At 47.4% G+C, this 18,590-nt stretch overlaps 1 protein-coding gene across 1 annotated transcript in view; it reads right to left on the bottom strand.

Annotated features, from left to right (window-relative positions):
- PAFAH1B1 (platelet activating factor acetylhydrolase 1b regulatory subunit 1) overlaps positions 1-18,590 on the bottom strand; it is a 916,257-nt gene that overhangs the window by 75,504 nt on the left and 822,163 nt on the right. The gene's annotated exons all lie outside the window — the stretch shown is intronic.

The raw sequence follows: 18,590 nt of genomic DNA, 5'->3' as shown, positions 1-18,590 counted from the left end.
TTGCTGATCATTGGCAGTGAAAACCATGCAGAATTGGTAGTGCATTGTACCAGCTTTGAATCTGAGGCATTTTCTGTAATTATGTCTGATAGGGACATGCAGATATGCCTCTTTGTGGTCCAGAGTAACAAGCCAAGCCTTCTTGCCCAGCATGGGCAGAAGCTGCTGTAATGTCAACATTTTGAATTTTGGAATATCCAGGTAAGTATTCAGAATTGAAAGGTCTAGTATGGGCCTCCAGGCCTTGTCCTTTCTGGCGACCGGGAAGAGTCTTGAGTAAAATCCTTGTCCTTGTTCCTGTTGTGGTACTTTTTGAATAGATCTCATATCCATGAGATCTGAAATTTGTTTTTGTGCCTCTGCCCATTGATTTTGTGGCAGGTCTGGCATTCCCTTTAGCCTTGGTAAAGTATGAAAGTGGAACCTGAATCCTTGAGAGACAATATTCAGAACCCATTTGTCTTGGGTGATTGTTTGCCAATTTTGAGAAAAAAGTGCTAGTTTTCCCCCTAAGGGGGCTTCCAAAAGGGAAGTGCTTGGCGTATAAAGGGGAAAGTCACTGTGACTGTTGAGACTTGTCCTCACCTCCTTTTGGGGTTGAGGTGCCCCACTGTCGTCGTCTGTTTGAGCCTTGGGGTTCAGATCTGCCTCTCTGTGGCCTGTCTGACACTGGAAAGGACTAATTCTTTGTTGGCCAATTTCTGCTAAACCGAGGTGGCTGTACCTGTAAGAAATCCTTCACTGTTTGCATAGATTTAGCTTTATCCTCCATTTTCTTTAACACCTCTTCTGCCCTAACACCAAACAAGGTATCATGCTGTAAAAAACGAGCATCCAATAATTTTGCCTTAACACGATCAGGTAAACGCTGTTCTTTTAACTAGGTATGTCTTCGAATCACAGAACCTGTAAATGCGGCTCTACAAGAGGCCTCTAAAGAATCTAAACCACATTGCAGAGTATGTTTTCCCACCTGTTCAACTGCATGCAATAAATCCTGCATTTCTTTACAATCAGGAGCTTCTGAGCTTGCAAGCATTTTCTGTTTTCACTGAGCCATTAAATATTGTTGGTACTTAAGCATGTGAAACTGGCAATTTAAAGCTCTTACTGCTAAAGTTGGAGAAGTGTATACTTTCTTCTCCCATCTATCCAAAGCTCTGGTATCTCTCTCAGAGGGTACTGGATTTTTTGCAATGGAAGCCTTAACCCCTTTTGGACCCTGGGGAACAGTTTCTGGATCAGCAGAAGGGATTTTGTAAAGAAACTTGTGAGAGTCAGGGACTCTATAATACCTATCTGGCATGGCTGGAGCAAGGGGCAAGGAATCAGGAGACTTCTTCGAAACAGTCACCAAGGCCATTGATGAGGGAAAGGCAGTCCATACAGCCTACCTTGACCTTGCAAAGGCTTTCGACACAATACCCCACTCGGGTATTGTAGAAAAACTTACCAGCTTAAATGTAAACACATATGTCACAAGATGGGTTGCAAACTGGCTTAAGGACAGAACCCACAGGGTTAGAGATGCTGGCGCTATGTCAGACTCCAAGCCGGTCACAAGTGGTGTCCCACAGGGCTCGGTCCTTGGCCCCCTATTGTTCGGCATCTACTTCTCAGAAGTACAGGCCAACATGGGAGGACTTTGGCTGACAAAGTTTGCTGACGACTGCAAACTGGGCGCCATAGTGGAAAGTGCATCGGACACGGATATCCTTCAGAAGGGACTCACGGAAACAGATAGCTGGTGCCAGAGCCATGGCCTGAAGTTAAACGCCATAAAATGTAGAGTCATACCCTTTGGGAAAAACAAGGTAACCCCAAGCTACCATATAGGTGGCAATCCACTAAGCACAGAAGAGGTTATCAGGGACCTGGGGACCCAGGTTGACAGTGGCCTTTCTTTTGACACTCACGTTGCTAAAGTGGTTAGAAAGACCTTCTACATTGCTCACCTGATCATGAAGGGATTCACATCCAGATCTAGTGAGGTCATTGTTCCCCTGTACTCTTCACTTATCAGACCAATGATCGAGTACAATGCCCCATTCGGGATGTATCTCACCCGACATCTGCAGCAATTGGAGAGACCCCAAAAGTTCCTCACCAAAAGGATAAAGGACTCCAAAATCTGTCATATGCTGCCAGATTGAAGAAACTCCAGCTCTATTCAGTTGCATACCATCTGCTCAGAGGTGACATGTGCCTGACATACAAGGCCATGTCCAACCCGGAATTAATGGACATGCTCCACCTCAAAAAATCCAAATCCACCAAAACCACTAGAGCAAGCAACTTAAACTGATACGGATATAAATAGGACGTGCTGGAGGGATAGATTTATCACTCAGAGACTCCCTATACTGTGGAATAAAATCCCGGTCCATGTGAGGCAGAGCACCTCGCTGGCTCTGTTCAAGAGAAATCTTGACCTGTGGATGGGAGATCATAGGTTTATCCCGGGAATCATCTCTGTGTCACTGCTGGACAGAGGCACAACAAACTAATGGGCACAGTATTTTTTCATATAAGGGGTGGCGTAAACCACAAAAATTTGGGCTAGGCTTATAAATGCCTTAGGGCAGATAGCCTAGTATAAACCTATGAACCTATGAACCTATAAGGTGGATTCAGAGAACACATCATCCACAACGTCTAGCACAGGCGGAATAGCCAGCGGCCTGTGCTGAGGCAATAAAAGGAAATCCCTGAGCCTTTTCTTGGACTCTGAGTAATCCTGACTTTCCCAATGGAAATGCTCCCTCATGGTATGTAAAGTTTCCCCAAAAGAATAATCCTCAGGAGGAGAGGCTGAAGGGATAGATTCTTCAGCATCAGAGTCCTCATGGGGAGGGGGGGGGGGTAGAGAGTATCCCTGGTCTGAAGAGGAATCAGAGGAAATGGAAACCTGATTAGAGGAATCATAGTCTGTATCCTGCCTAGGCCTTTTCTCAGGAGGAGGATGGGAACCCCTGATTAGAGTAATGAGGTCTTCGGACATTTTAAGCATCTGTTTCTTAGGCATGGAGGACTGTCCAGGAGAATTCTGTACTTGTTTCTTTGTCTTTAATGGTACCTTTGTCTTGGCTGTTGTTTTAATGTTAAGTTGTGAAGGTCTGAAAACACCCTCAGAAGCCGATGCCTGCTCAAGCAGCTCTGGTCCCATCTGAGGGATTAGTTTCCGTAGGCCCAATACCTTGAGTTTCCAGAGGCCTAGTTGTCTCCACGTGCGAGTCGGAAGCGGCCTGTAGCTCTGAGTTAGCGGGTGTCAGGGGCTGCGACAGCGCCTCACTGAGAACCGGCGACTGGCCTAGAAGAGGTTTTGTCATCTGTTTTGGACCTCGGATGCCTATCTTTATCCTTGTCTTTGCGTTTTTTCGGTATTGAGGTCGTCGGTTGATCCGACTGCATAGTACAATTGAACCTTCGGCCAAAGTAGTGCAAAGCAAAATCAAAACGTCTTTTTACAGTGCGTTTGTTAAATCTAGCACAAAAACGATAACTAGTGACGTCGTGATCAGGGCCTAGGCATGGAATACAGTAAGAGTGGAAATCCTAATGAGGTATTTGTTTCCCACAAGAAATACAATTATTAACTTTTTCTGACATCGGTCTGAGGCAAGAAAAGTTTCTCCAACGGGGTACTTAGCTTTATTGAAGACTTTGGATCTGAAATTCGACTTCGAAAATCTCAGGAGTCGGCTGACCGGCACTTGTGAATTGCTTCTGCTTTGGGCACCGCGCGGCAAGAAAGACTGAAGAAAATGGCATCGTATGCATCTTATATACCCCTGGCGCACTGACATCAGGGAAGAAGCGACAGCAACAGACACCGGACCAAGACTTTGGAACTCTGGCCGACTGCGGGACCGCCTGATGGCAGGATAACCCAAGTGTAATGACTGCAGCAGTGTAACACGATGAACATCTGAATCTGACTAGCTCCTAGCCGGAAGCGTATAGGACTTCTCGATGCCCTGTCCATCTTGATATGGTAGTAGGCATCTTTAAGGTAGATGGAGCACATCCACACATCTTTCCCTAACAGAGGGAGTGTTGACTGTAAGGTGACCACGCGGAACTTGGACTTTTGTACATGAAGGTTCAATCGGCTGAGATCCAAGATGGGTCTCAGGTCCCGTTCTTTTTGGCAAAAAAAAGAATCTGGAGTAAGTCCCTAATCCTACTTGGTCTACGGGGACAGGCTGGATGGCTCTCTCTGAAAGCAACTTTTTTATTTCTAAAGTTGCGGAATCCCTGTGACTGGGTGGAAAGTCTGGGATTCTCTTAGATGGCGGGGGAGGAGAAGAGAAGGGGATATGATGACCTCTGAAAATTACCTTTAATACCCAATCATGTTGGGTGACGTCTTGCCAGGCTTCTGGGAATAAAGAAATGCGAACCCTGACCGACTCCAGAGACGCACAGTCGGGCCTCCCCTCAGGAGCGCTGGTAGGGAGAAAGTACAGTTGTGTACACTTAACATAAATGTAGATGTTCGAGTGTACTCACTGTTGCAGTCATTACATTTGGGTTATCTGCTTGCAGGTAGCCTAGCCCTCAGTCAGCCTGATTAACAAAAAGTCTTGGGTCCTGCGTCACTTGCTGTCCCTTCATCCATGACGTCAGTTCGTCACGGGTATAAAACATGTAGCCGACGCCATTACATCAGCTTTTCTTGCCCCAGATGTCATGTGCACCCCTAATGGGAAGCAAATATAAAAGTACAAAGATATACCTCCAACAAAAAAGCAAATACACCAAAAAGGCTTTTAAGCATAGTAAAGGAAAGTAGAGGTATAGTCAAAAGAAGTCAGGGGGCTGGAGAGAGGGTAACCAGGATGGCAACATTTATGGTAGGTGTACACAACTGTTCTATGTTCTTCGTGTTTCACTGTTGCAGTCATTACATTTGGGTAGATTCCCAAAGCTATGGTTGGGAGGAGGAATTTCGATAGCATTAGGGCCAGCTATAAGGTCCTGCAAAACTGCAGTGGCAAAGCCAGCTCTGGATTTAGAGAAAATTGGCAAATGATAATGCTTGGTTAAAATATGTACAGAACTCCAGGTAGCTTCTAGGATGTCCCTGGTAGGGACACCTCTGAGAAAGGCTGTAGAGGGTAGATGCAAGCCCTGGTGGAGTGAGGTCTGATCCCCTGGGGGATAGGTTTTCCATGGTGCTTATAGCAGAAATGAATGCAATGGTTTATCCATTTAGAAATGGTTTGCTTTGTTCAGATTTCTTTTGAGGTTTAGTCCTGTACAAGTAGAATCTAAGTTGTCTGTACACATCTAAGGAATGCAGTATCCGTTCCCCTTTATTCTGTGGATTGGGAAAGAAGGTTGGCAAATGAATGGACTGATTAAGAGCCACACTGGATACCACCTTGGGCATGGAGGATGGATTGGTTCTGAGGGACACCCTGTCCGCATGAAAGATGATGAAAGGCTCCATTGCCATAATGGAGGAAAAAGACAGGCCCTTGTGAGGGATCTCAGTTAAGTATTGTAAAATCTGAGGTAAATTGTGCGCTGATGTGTTCATCCCTTGAGATTGGCTCCAGGCAAAGAATCTTTTCCATTTTTCAGTATAAGATTTTCTAGTACTAGACCTCCTTGCCTCTAAAATGACATCAATCACAGGTTTGCTGAGGGATGGTAAAGGAGAGATTAACTAATTAGCCATGCTGCAAGGTTCAGTGTTAGAAGCTGAGGGTGCAGAATCTGGTTCTCCTGCTGAGACAGCAGGGAAGGAGTCTGAGGTAGGTCCCTTGGAGATAACAGTGACACACTGCGCAAGAGGGGGTACACCAGTGTTGGCGCGGCCAGTCTGGAGCAATCAAAATCATCCTTGGTTTATCCGGTTTGACTTTTAGTAGCACTTTGGAGAGCAGAGGCACAGGGGGGAAGGCGTAGATTGATGGGTTTTTCCAGCTGAAGGACAGAGCATCCACCTTCCAGGCTTGTTTGTGGAGAGTCCTTGTGCAAAACTTGTCCAATTGGTAGTTCTGGGGAGAGGCAAAGAGGTCAATATCTGGGTTCCCCCATTTGCTTGTCAACATGTTGAAAATGAGAAGTTATGTACCTACCATAACGTTCCATGTTAGTTGTCTTCTCTCTCCTTCTTTCTTGCTGGATGGGTTCGGAGCCAAACCTCGGCTCCGACTCGGCCACTTACTAAAGCTCGAGAGCTAATTTTACCGGGTCAAGGCAACCCTATATCCCATGATGCTAGGTGATAACTACCCAGATCTCGTTTGGTAGCTGAAAAACAACCTATGCAATATAGTCCTCCAACTGGAGAGGAGGAGGAAAAAAATAACCCCGAAAGGATCGCTATCTAAGCTGAAGTTACCCTAGGACAAGGTATTTAGCTGAAAATGCAAGATCAGGACCCTTCAAAGAAGGGGAAAAACTTCTCGGTCTGTCCAGGCTAGGGGGATGGCGGGCGAGACGCAAGAAAGAAGGCGAGAGAAGACAACTAACATGGAACGTTATGGTAGGTACATAACTTCTCAACGTTAAGTTGTCAATCTCACCTTCATTCTTGCTGGATGGGACTGCGTCCCTAGCACCTTCATCCTGGGTGGCTCATTGGAACAGACTCTTGAGAAAGTACAGTTTTGTACCTACCATAAATGTAGATGTCCGATAGGTATGCATCTGCAGTCATCACATATGGGTTGTCCTGCCTCAGGCAGCCCTTCGGTCGGCCGGATTCCAAAGTCTGGGTCCAGCGTCGGCTGATGTCGCCCCCTCCCCGACGTCAGAGCGCCTGGGGTATAAAAGCATCAGCAGACGCCATCTTCCTCAGTGTTTTTAATGGTAGGTACAAAACTGTACTATGTCCTTCAAGGATGCATCTGCAGTCATCACATATGGGTAGAATACCATAGCCAATCTGGGGGTGGAGGATCAATGTAAAGGAAGGTGTAGCTAAAATGCCCTGCAGGACTGCCGTAGCAAAGCCTGCTCTGGATCTGGAATATAAAGGTAAATTGTAATGCTTGGAAAATGTATACACGGAGCTCCATGTAGCAGCTTCTAAAATGTCCTTGGTAGCCACCCCTCTTAAGAAGGCTGTGGAGGTGGCTGTGGCTCTGGTGGAATGAGGTCTAATGTTAGCTGGCACAGTTTTTCCATGAAAGGAATAACAAAAATGAATGCCATTCCCTATCCATTTTGAAATTGTCTGTTTGGAAATAGCTTTTCCTTGTGCACCAGCAGCATATGCTACCAACAGCTGGTCAGTTTTTCTGTAGCTTTTAGTTCTGTCCAAGTAGTAGCGCAACTGTCTGTGTATGTCCAGGGTGTGCAGAAGTTTCTCCCCTTTGTTTTGTGGATTTGGAAAGAAGGTAGGCAGGTGAATAGCTTGGTTTAATGAGACCCTGGATACCACCTTTGGCATAAATGAAGGATTGGTCCTCAATGAGACTCTGTCCTGATGAAAAATAAGAAATGGCTGTACTGCCATGAGGGCCTGTAACTCAGATACTCTTCTTGCTGAGGTTATGGCCAGAAGGAAGGCGGTCTTCCAAGACAGGAACTGTAGTTTGCAGATGCTGCCGGTTCAAAGGGAGGCAGATTTAGTTTTTCCAACACGAAGTTAAGGTCCCAAGTAGGCACTGGAGGTTTCCTTGGAGGATTGATGTTTTAAATTCCTCTTAGAAACTGCCTTAGGAGAGGATGAGAAAAGACAGGTGGATCAGTATTGTACTCTGCTGAAATTGCTGAAGCATGAATTTTAATGAAAGAGCAAGACAGGCCATTGTGGAGCATTTCTGCCAAGTATTCCAGGATATGTGCCATGTTCATCACTGTCGCATCTAGGCCCTTTGTGGTGCTCCAAGTGTGAAATCTTTTCCATTTTGCTGAATATGCCTTTCTTGTGGAAGGCCGGCGAGTTTCCATGATGATATCCTTCACTCTCTTGAATAGCTTATCCTGAGGAGGAGTCAAGGTATTTTCCAGGCTGTTAGTTGCAAGGTTTTCAGGTTGGAATGCAGAGTTTTGTAATTGTGCTGTCAGGAGAAGTGGCCATTGAGGAAGAGGCCATGGTCTCGTGCGTGACATGCTATTTAACAGTGGGTACCAGTGCTGTCTTGGCCAGTCTGGAGCTATCAGAATCACTTTTGGCTGCTCTGTCCTGATCTTCAGTAAGACCTTGGTCATTAATGGAAGAGGTGGAAATGCATACACTGTTAGAGTTCTCCAGCTGAAAGATAGGGCGTCCACTTTCCATGCTTGTGGGTGGTATGTCCTTGAGCAGAATTTCTTCAACTGATGATTGTGGGGGGAGGCAAAAAGATCTATGTCTGGCCTTCCCCATGATTGTGTTATCTGTAGGAAGATGTCTGGGTGCAGCATCCATTCGTGTGCATCCATGATATTTCTGCTTAAACTGTCCGCCAGTATATTGTCTTTTCCTGGCACAAACTGGGATTGCAGGTCTATATTGAGTTTCAAGGAAAGTTCCCATAGATTCATTACCAGTATGCAAAGAGGGTAGGAATGGGTGCCTCCTTGCTTGTTTATGTACCACATAACTGTGGTGTTGTCTGTCCTTATTACCAGGTGGCCTTGATGCAGAAAGAGTTTGAAGGCCTTGATTGCATGTATCACTGCCAGCATTTCCTTTTGGTTTATGTGCATGCGTAGCTCCTTTTGTGACCATAGTCCTTGAATACATTTGCCCTTCATGTGTGCTCCCCAACCGTGGTCTGAAGCGTCCGTTGTAATGGTTTGGCTGGCTATTGGCTTGCTGAAGGGCAGACCCCTGTTTGACTGGCTTGCTTGAGCCCACCACAGAAATTCCTTTTGGAGGCATGGAATGAGTGGGATCAAAGTTTCTAAGCTGTGACTGTGCTGAGTCCATAAACTCCTTAGGTACCATTGTAGTTTCCTCTTATGCAGCCTTGCTTGTGGAATCAGAAGAATGCAAGATGCCATGTAACTCAGGGCCTGCAGGATTTTCCTTGCAGTCAGCTGAGTTTGTCTTGTCAGATTCTTGAAGTAATCCGGTAGTTGTCTGTTTTTCTTCTGTGAGAAAAGCCATTTGGGTGGTTGTGTCTAGATCCGCACCCAGAAAAGTTATTCTTTGGGATGGGACAAGTCTTGATTTGTGAATGTTGACTGTATATCCCAAGGCCTGCAGTAGGTGGATGGCATAATTCAAGTCCTTTACCAAAGTTTGTTGGCTGTCCGCTTGTATAAGGCAGTCGTCCAGATATGGGTATATTTGAATCCCCTGAAGTCTGCAGTGTGCAATTACTGATGCCAGGCATTTCGTGAATACTCTGGGCGCAGTAGATAAGCCAAAGGGCAATGCTGAGAACTGATAATGCTCTGAACCTGCAAGAAATCTGAGGTGTCTTCTGCAACTTTGTCTGATAGGGACATGAAGGTATGCCTCCTTGAGGTCTAGAGTCACCAGCCAAGACCCCTTGCCCAGCATGGGAAGGAGTTGCTGTAAAGTCAGCATTTTGAATTTTGGCACAATGAGATAAGTATTCAGTGCGGACAAGTCGAGAATAGGCCTCCATTGACTTTCTTTTCTTGGAACAAGGAATAGTCTGGAATAAAATCCTTGGCCTTGTTCTGAAAGAGGAACCTTTTCTATAGCTTTCATTTGCATTAAATTGGAGATTTGTTTCAAAGCCTCTGCCCTTTGATTTGGTGGCAGGTCTGGCATACCTTTTCTTTTTGGCAATGTGTGAAAATGGAATCTGTATCCTCTGTCTATTATTTGCAGTGTCCATTTGTCTCTTGTAATACTGTGCCAATTTTCTGAGAATAAAGAAAGCTTTCCGCCCAAAGGTGCTTCTAATTGAGCCCTGGTTTGCGGAGTCAAAGCAAAGTCATTGAGTCTGTCCTTGTGCAGCAGTTGTAGGTCCCTGCACTACCTCTCTGGTTGACAGGGGCCGGAGGAAGAGTGTCAGGGGTTAAGCTAGACTCAGAGTACACATCATCAATGACATTCAAAACAGGAGGAATAGCCAAAGGTCTATGCTGAGGTAAATGCAGAAAAGTTCTTAATCTTTTCCTGGAATCAGAGAATTCCTGGCCCTGCCATTTGAAATGCTCTCTCATAGTGTGAAGGGTCTCCCCGAAGGATAGTTCTTCAGGAGGGGAGGCCGAGGGGATTGATTCTTCTGCATCAGAATCCTCGTAGGCCGAAAAAGCCCGAGAGAGCAGAGCCATCAGAGGCCTCCTCTGAGGAGTGGGGATCAGAGGGCTCAACCCTGGGCCTTTTGTCTAGAGGAGGTTGAGAGCCCCTGTCCGGATGGGGTTGAGAGCACCTAATCATGGAAATAAGGTCCTCTGCTAAAGTTAGAATCTGTGAACTTGTAGAGGGGTCCCCGACGAATAACTCTGGGAGGCATAGCTTTTGTATGTTTAGCAGCTTTAGCCCTGGTGAATGCCTTTATGGACATGGATGCAGGAGGCCTAGCTGCACCACGTGCTGGTGTAGTTTTGTCTAGAGGAATGGTGTCGGAAGTTTCCAAGACACCAGTTTCTGAAGGAAATTCAATAACCGACTCAGCAGGGGCCTCTGGGGCCGAGGGTGTTGGTTGAGCGGTTTCGGGGGTCGGAAGTACCAAGGACTCGGTTTCAGCAGAGACCGAAACACTCGCGGTAGGCCTGGCCATGGTTTCAGTCGAAACCGTGGCCCGCGTGCGTTGGTCCTTGTCCTTCCGTTTCTTTATTAAATGTGAAGTCGGAGTCTCCGACGGCATATTGTATGAAAAACTAGCCCCCAAAAAATTCCTCTGCAAACTCCGCCCGACGTCTAAGAGTGCGTCGGTTGAAGGAAGCACAGGCTGAACAGGCCGAGACGTCGTGGTCTGGGTCTAGGCAGGGGAGGCAGTAAGAGTGGAAATCCTTATGAGGTATTTGTTTCCCACAAGTTAAGCAATTAACTTTATCTGACATCGGCTGAGGCAAGAAAGAGTCCCCAATGGGGTACTTAGCTTTTGAAGTCTTCGGTAGCTGAATTACAGGAGCTGGCTGACTGGCACTTGCGAACTGCTTCTGCTTCGGGCACCACGCGGCAAGAAAGACTGAGGAAGATGGCGTCGGCTGACGCTTTTATACCCCAGGCGCTCTGACGTCAGGGAGGGGGCGACATCAGCCGACATCGGACCCAGACTTTGGAATCCGGCCGACCGAAGGGCTGCCTGAGGCAGGACAACCCATATGTGATGACTGCAGATGCATCCTTGAAGGACATCGGTGGAACCAAAGTTTGCTCTGCTTCTGGAGGCCATGTCCAATTTGTAATGCGATACAAAGGTATGAGGAGAAGCCCATGTGGTTGCCGCACAAATAGTGTCTATTGGTAGTCTGGCTTGAAAGGCTGTTGATGTGGCTAGTGCCCTGGTTGAATGGGCTCTTGGCCTAAAAGGCAATTCTTTACCTCTGAGTTGGTAAATATACGTGATCAAAGAGGAGAGCCACCTAGACAAGGTTACCTTGGATACTGGAAAGCCTTTCCTATTTTCTGCATAAGATAAAAAGAGTTGATCAGATTTCCTGATTTGTTTAGTTCTGTCCAAATAATATCGGAGCTGACTATGAACATCCAGACAATGCAGTTTTTGCTCCGCCCTGTTCGTATAATTAGGGAAGAAAACTGGGAGGTCAATTGATTGATTTAAATTTGTCTGCGAAGCCAGCTTAGGTATGAAAGAGGGGTTCGTTCTTAGAGAAACTCTGTTTTTCTGGAAGACTAAGTAAGGAGGACGAATGCAGAGGGTATGAAGTTCAGATACCCTCCTAGCAGATGTAACAGCGACCAGGAAGAGTGTTTTCCAGGAAAGTAATTTCAGTGAACAGGAAGCCACAGGTTCAAAGGGAGGTAGAATCAAGGATGTTAAAACTAGGTTTAGATCCCACTGTGGTGGAGGATCTTTGATCGGAGGTTTGAGTAAAAAGACACCTCTCAGGAATGCTTTGCAAAGTTTATGGGACATGATGCTGCAGTCCGACAGACCTATGTGAAAATTTGAAATGGCTGCCAACTGAACTTTTACTGTGGAGGATGAAGACCCTGAATGAAAAATTTCAGCTAGGAAATCTAAGACTGAGTGAATTGGAGCAGTGAACAGATCTACATTTCTAGCCTTTGCCCAGAAGGAAAAACGTTGCCATTTACTAGTGTAAATCCTTCTGATAGAAGATTTAAGGGAAGCTACTATAATATCCCTAACGGGATTTGAAATCATAAGAAGCCTGGCTAGGGACAGAAGTGGAGCAACCAAGCAGTGAGGTTGAGAGAATGAAGGGATTGGTGCAGCTGCCCCGACTGATGGGCCAAAAGATCTGGCACTGGATCCAGATGCCAAGGCTGCTCCAAGAGATAACGATGCAGGAACGGAAACCATATCTGTTGAGGCCAATAAGGGGCAATGAAAATCATCTTGGCTCTCAAGGGGGTTTCTTTCTGAATTACCTGTGATATTAACGGAAGGAGTGGAAAGGCGTAAAGAAGTCCCCGAGGCCAATCGTGGACTAGAGTGTCTCTGGGGGGATGGCCTGGCAGGGGGAAGAGGGTGAAGAAGTCAGGGCATTTGCTCTTTTGAGGTGTAGCAAAAAAGCAAGGAAGGCCCCACTTCTGAAAAATCTCTTCCGTCACAGATTGTTTGAGAGACCACTCGTGTGGCATGAGGATAGCTCTGCTCAACCTGTCAGCTATGATGTTGGACTTCCCGGGGATATGCGTTGCTATCAAAAACCGCTGAGAAGAGATCGCCCATTGCCAAAGTCTGAGAGCTTCTCGACACAGGGGATAGGGCTTGGTTCCACCCTGCTTGTTGATGTACCACACTACGGACATATTGTCCGTTCGGATTGCAATAGTCCCCAGGGGAAAAGAGTCTTGGAGGGCTTGCAACGTCAAAAGCACTGCTCTCATCTCAAGGACATTTATGTGCAGGTGGCATTCGAAAGGTTACCATGTGCCGTGGACTGTCCTGCCCTGAAAATGCCCCCCACCCCACCCGATCAGGGAGGCGTCCGATGTGACCGTGGCGACCAGAGAGGGGGGAATAAAGGGTCTGACTTGATGGGAGCTCATCCACCAAGAGAGATGATTTTTGCAAATTGGAGTTATCATGATCTTGTAGTGCATGGGGAGTTGTTGGAAAGACCATTGGGCGAAAAGCATCCACTGTAGAAGACGCATGTAAAAACGGGCAAGAGGAAGAAGTGTGATGGCGGCTGCCACGAGCCCTAATACTTTCAGGACATACCTGGCCTGAATTCTGTTGCTCTGAAGCAGAACACAGACATGATTTTGGATATCTAAAATCCTTTGATCTGTTGGCACCTATAAAGGTAATAGATTGACAAGGCGACAAGGCAGACTTTTCGAACTTTATAGAGATTCCTAGCCCTCTGCAAATGTGGATGGTGTAATCTCTGGCCTGAAGAAGTTGATGCCTGGTGGTGGCGGTGAGGAGCCAGTCATCTAGATATGGAAACACCTGGAATCCTTGACGCCTCAGGTGAGCCGTACCCGCTGCCATACATTTGGTGAACACTCTGGGGGCTGTAGTGAGACCAAAGGGCAGGGCTCTGAATTGGTAGTGACTGGCCCCCAGCCGGAAGCGGAGAAACCTCCTGGAGCGCCTGTGAATTTTGATGTGATAGTACGCGTCCTGAAGGTCCACAGAGCACATCCAATTGTCCTTGCCCAGAAAGGGTAGAATGGACTGTAGAGTGACCATCCGGAATCTTGTCTTTTTTACAAACTTGTTTAGTTTGCGGAGATCTAATATTGGTCTCCAGTCCCCTGTTTTTTTTGGTACAAAAAAGAACTTTGAGTAGACTCCGGATCCTATTTGGTCTGCTGGGACTGGCTGGATGGCTCTTTTTGCTAGTAGTTTTGAAATTTCTAGCACTGCTTGTTCCCTTAGACTGGGTGGAACATCTGGAAGGGATCCCTTTTGTTGAGTTGGGGTTTGGATAAAGGGAATTTTGTAACCCTCGGATAAAACCGACTGTACTCATTTGTCTAAAGTAAGGGTGAGCCAGGCTTTTGGGTACAGTGATAATCTTCCCCCGACTGCCTCCGAAGGTGGACAGTCAGGCAACATCTCAGGGATGTTGGAAGGGTTTGTCAGAGAGAGACTCTGTTACCCTAATTCTGCGGACCCCCTCTGCCTCTTGGGCGGCGTCTGTTGTTGTTACCCCCTCTGCCTCTGGGGGTAAACTGACCTCTTGCGTCAGGCGTGACTCCTTGTGATTTGCGGAACCACATTTTTCCACCTTTTTGACCCCTAGGATATGGTCTGGAAGGGGTGGACAACGGACTCCTACGGCAGAAAGAGGGAGTTAGTGAAGGACGCCTTGAAGGGGTCTGCAAAATTACAAAGCCGCATCCAGGCGTGACGCCTTAAGGCCACACCTGTGCCTGCAGCCCTACTCGCTCCATCGGCTGCAAAGGAAATGAGCCGCATGGAGGAGTTAACAATGGAGTTTAGGGTTCCCAGCTGTGAGTTGATTTTCTCTTGGGACCCAGCAGCTGACGGATCCTGTAAAACTTCACCCAACTCTTTGAGAACATCGCTCTGAAGGCGGGTGAAGTGACAAGTAATTCAGCGACCGCATGGCAAAGGTCGCTGAAGAAAACATCCGCTTGCCATACCTATCCATAGTTCTAGAATCCTTGTTAGGAGGATGGATAGGTACTGAAGGATCGGTTAGTTCCTTCTTGGTGGCTGCAGCCACCACCATGGCATCAACCGGGAAACCTTTTGTTAGAAATTGCCTATCCGCTGGAGCCGTAATAAATTTAGAAGGCCTCCGTGGGGTGGGTTCCACCGAATCCGGGGCCGTCCACGCCTTCCGTGCCACCACGTCCATAAGGGGGTCGAAAGGCGGAGACACCCAGGAGGTGGAGGGTCGAGAACCAAACGCCTCCAGGTAAACCGACTCGTCCTCAGAAGGATTAAGGGAAGACCAGTTCCCCCTCTGTTTCAGGATTTCAAGGATGTCTGAGGAGACATCCTCAGAGGGGGACCTTGGGGATCCTTCCGACTCGTCCAAGTCGGTATCGGATGTAATGGACTCAGGGGAGTCCACATGCTTCCTCTTACATGTCCTCTTGTGCGGAGGTTCACCTGACGGGTCAGGAGAAGCCTCGGAAGAGGAAGATATTCCCAGTGGGGAAACCTGAGGCGTTGGATCTCTGGGTCCGGGAGCAAGAGAGTGGGAAGAGACATCAGCAGGCACTGTAGTGGAAGGAGCTGATGGAGCCGACTGTTGACCTTGCCCTGGGGCTAGTACACTCCTCATCACCTCGAAGACTCCCCTATCAGATAGGCCCAGAGGGCTCCCGCTCCGAAGAGGTAGGAACCCCAGGCCGCACCGACAGGGACGGCTCCGAAGCCGATGTCGGGGCCGAGCTCATCAGCGCCGATGCTCCGAGAGGGAGAACGGGGTCGGACAAGGGTCCGATGCTACTCGCCCCCCTCGGAGCCAGCGAGAGAGACCAGGCACCCTGATCTCTCCAATAAAGGTATCAAGGAGGAGATCGGAGCAGAAGACGACGGAGCCAAAGGGGGAGGTATCGGCTCCGACGCCACAACAGTCACGGCTCCGAGGAGCTCCGGCTCCGAACTCTGTGGGCGAGTCGAAGGAGGAATAGTAGGTAGAGTTGAAATAGCCACTGTCTGATGAGACGGGCTATGAAGCATTTGGGCCAGTGCCTGAGACTTTAATAGTCTACTGACCACTCTCTCGAGGTCATGGTCAGAAAGCCTGGACGACCGAGAATGGCTCCGATGGCTCCACTCCGAGAGCAAGAGCGACCCTGGAGCCGAATGGATCGATTCCAGAGATGGAGATCTGGATCTTTTTCTGGAGATGGATGGAGCCAAAGGAGCTGAAGATACGTCGGCTCCAGCTGGAACCGACCGTGAAAGTAAAGGCTCAGCAGTATCGGCGCCGAGTGGAGCCAAAGTTGGAAGCTGTGGCACCGAAGCATCGGCTCCAGCCGGAGCCGATGTTGCCACAGATGATGAGCCAGCAGCCGAAGGCTTAGGACTCGGAGCCAATGGTTTTGCTGGCTTCGAGGGCTTCCTGGCTTCCCTGGCACGGACTTAGGCGGGGAGCCCTCGAGCTTTAATAAGCCCCTTAAGATTAATTTGTTCCTGTGCTCCTGCAGGACTCTTGGGCTGAATGCATGGCACATAGAACAAGAGTCCTGCAGGTGCAGGGGTCCCAGGCAGTAAACACAAGAAGTGTGACCGTCTGTCAGAGACATCTTCTGACAGCACAAGTCACACTTTTTGTAGCCTGAGACCTTTGTGTCCTTCGACATAGTACTGTCGAAGAAAAGGCACAAGTAAAAAAACACACACACACACACACACCCAATCCAAGCAAACCAGTTAAACAGGGATACACAAGCGCACCACAGACACAGCAGAGAATCCCGGTCAGGAACTAGGAAAGGAGCAGGCCTAAGGCCTAAAGTACGGGGAGGGATTAAAATGGATAAAAGGGGAAAAAAATTAGCACCAACGGGAAAAGGGGTGTAATATAACTGTTAGCTAACTAAACAAAGAAAGGGAGTGGGAAGGCTAAGTTTCAAAGGTGACTCTGAAGTAATGAAAATCCCAACACTTACCAAGAGCCGGTAAAATGCACCTCATCAGCGAAGTGGCAAACGAGATCTGGGTAGTTATCGCCTAGCATCATGGGATATAGGGTTGCCTCGAGCCCGTAAAATTAGCTCTCGAGCTTTAGTAAGTGGCCGAGTCGGAGCCGAGGTTCGGCTCCGAACCCATCCAGCAAGAATAAAGGCGAGATTGACAACTTGACATTCCTTGGTTCCAGTTTCTACTCGTGTGGGTCCATGAGGTTTCTGCCAGTGTATTTAATTTTCCTGGCAGGAATTGAGCTTGTAGGTGCACTTGGTAGCTCAAGGCTGTGTTCCACAATGCCATGGCTAGTCTGCAGAGGGGGTAAGAATGTGTACCCCCCCCTGCTTCTTTATGTACCACATAACAGTGGTGTTGTCCGTCATTACCATTAGTTGTCCTAGAAAAATGTGGTCCTTGAAGGCTGTCAGAACATTCTGTACAGCTAACATTTCTTTTTGATTGATATTCAGGTGCATTTTACTTGGGTTCCATTTGCCCTGAATGCGCTTCCCTGCCAGGTGAGCCCCCCATGCATAGTTTGATGCGTCGGTTGTTAGGATTTGGGAGGCAGGGGGTGGTTTGAAAGGTAGTCCCTTGTTTTGGTGGCAGGCCTTTGCCCACCAAAGAAACTCTAGGCGTAGGCAAGGTATGATAGGAATCATTGTTTCTAGGTCTTGAGAATGCTGACACCATAGGCTTTTTAGATACCACTGTAGTTTCCTCATATGCAGTCTTGCATATGGAATTAGAAGAATGCAGGAGGCCATGAACCCCAAGGCTTGCAGTATTTGTCTTGCAGATAGCAGGGTTTTGTGGCCACTTGTTTGAAGTAGGTTGTCAAAAAAATCTGTTTCTCTGGCGTGAGGTAAGCCATCTGGGAAGTTGTATTCAAGCCTGTTCCCAGGAATATAATTTGTTGACAGGGTACCAGGTGATTTATTTTCGTTTATGGTGTACCCTAGACAAGTTAGAACCCTTTGTACAAAGGACAGATGATTCAAAAGTATGTCCTGGCTTTCTGCCTGAATTAGAAAATCGTCCATTTATGGGTATATTTGAATATTTCTTTGCCTGCAAAATGCAATAACTGGAGCTAGGCACTTTGTGAATACCCTGGGCGCAATAGATAAGCCAAAGGGCAGTGCAGAGAACTGATAGTGCATGTAGCCTGCTTTGAAGCGTAGGTATCTTCTGAAAGATTCCCTGATTGGGATGTGCCAGTAATGATTCTTTTAAATCTAGTGTTGCCAACCAGCATCTTTGCCTAGCATAGGAAGTAATTGAAGAGTCAGCATCTTGAATTTTGGAATCTCCAAAAAGGTGTTTAGAGTAGACAGGTCCAGGATAGAACGCCATGAATTGTCTTTTCTGGTACCAGGAAAAGTCTTGAGTAGAAACCTTGTCCCTTTTCCACTTCTGGTACCAGATGAATAGCCCCCATGCTTACGAGAGAAAGTACTTGTTTTTGGGCCTCTGCCCACTGATTTGGGGGTAGGTCCGGCCACCCGCTTGGTGTTGGCAAGGTGTGGAAGTGAAATCTGTATCCCTGGGACACTATACTTAAAACCCATTTGTCCTAGGTAAGGAGTTCCCAATTCTTTGCATGAAGATTAATCTTTCCCCCCAAAGGGGCAGTCAGTTGATAAGTGATTGGAAATTTAAAAAGGAAGTCATTGAGACAGTTTACCATAGGGGGAAGTCTTATTCCCAGATTTGGAAGTGGAGACCCCCCCCCCCACTGATTAGTTCTGTGTGTCTGCTGGGACACAAACCTTCATAAGCGGATAAGGGCAAATCCAGATCATCAGAAGAATCGGAAACAGAATCCTGATCAGAAGATTCATATTCAACTTCTGTCCTAGGTCTCTTGGGGGGGGTTGGCTACCCCTGATTAGAGTTATTAGATCTTCAGCCATTCTTATCATTTGTTTTTTAGGCATA

This window comes from Protopterus annectens, chromosome 13.part0 (assembly GCF_019279795.1).
Source record: "Protopterus annectens isolate FY-2018-M chromosome 13.part0, PAN1.0, whole genome shotgun sequence".
NCBI classification, from domain to species: Eukaryota; Metazoa; Chordata; order Ceratodontiformes; family Protopteridae; genus Protopterus; species Protopterus annectens.
The sequence above is the reverse complement of the archived record's forward strand: the minus strand, read 5'-3'. Positions and strand labels throughout refer to the sequence as shown.